General features: G+C 41.4%; 1 pseudogene; it reads left to right on the plus strand.

Moving 5' to 3' along the window:
• Positions 1 to 119, plus strand: LOC112477624 (annotated as a pseudogene).
• Positions 120 to 642: the final 523 nt, after the last annotated feature.

Genomic DNA, 642 nt, shown 5'->3' on the forward strand with positions numbered 1-642 from the left:
GTCTACGGCCATACTACCCTGAACAAGACCAATCCTGCCTGATCTCGGAAGCTAAGCAGGGTTGGGCCTGGTTAGTAATTGGATGAGAGACCACCTAGGAAGACTGGGTGCTGTAGGTATATATAGAAAAAAAAAAAAAAAAAACCCCACAGGGTTATCCACAACATCTGCAAAGCACAATAAAACATGGTATGTCTGTACTTCCAAACTTTATTAGATTACCTAAGATAGTTCAAGCTGTAATTATGAATGTAATATCTGATTCCCTTGAACACTTCAAATCTATAACTGGGAGCTTCCATAATTCTCACAGGCAAAATCCCCCTACATACTTAAGTGCTCTGATCCATCAGACTTCAAAATCCAAAAAATTATGTTCCCTAACCCTATCAAACATCTAACAGCAGTCAAAGCATAAACAAAACAGCATAATAATTTGAAAACTTGCTACCATAACTATATAAACACAACTTTCACAAGTCCCATTCAATGTAGGCTTGATTCCTCTTTATCCCAGAGTTAAAAACATGCTCACCCAGCCAATGGTGGGATTCCATACTTCAGGCCCTGGGCCTGCAGTGCTTATGGTGAGGGAGCAGGCATCGGGTCTCATGACTGGAGCAGAGAGGCCCTGTGTGTCAG

Source organism: Pteropus alecto, unplaced genomic scaffold, assembly GCF_000325575.1.
Source record: "Pteropus alecto unplaced genomic scaffold, ASM32557v1 scaffold233, whole genome shotgun sequence".
In the NCBI taxonomy this organism is placed as follows: Eukaryota; Metazoa; Chordata; class Mammalia; order Chiroptera; family Pteropodidae; genus Pteropus; species Pteropus alecto.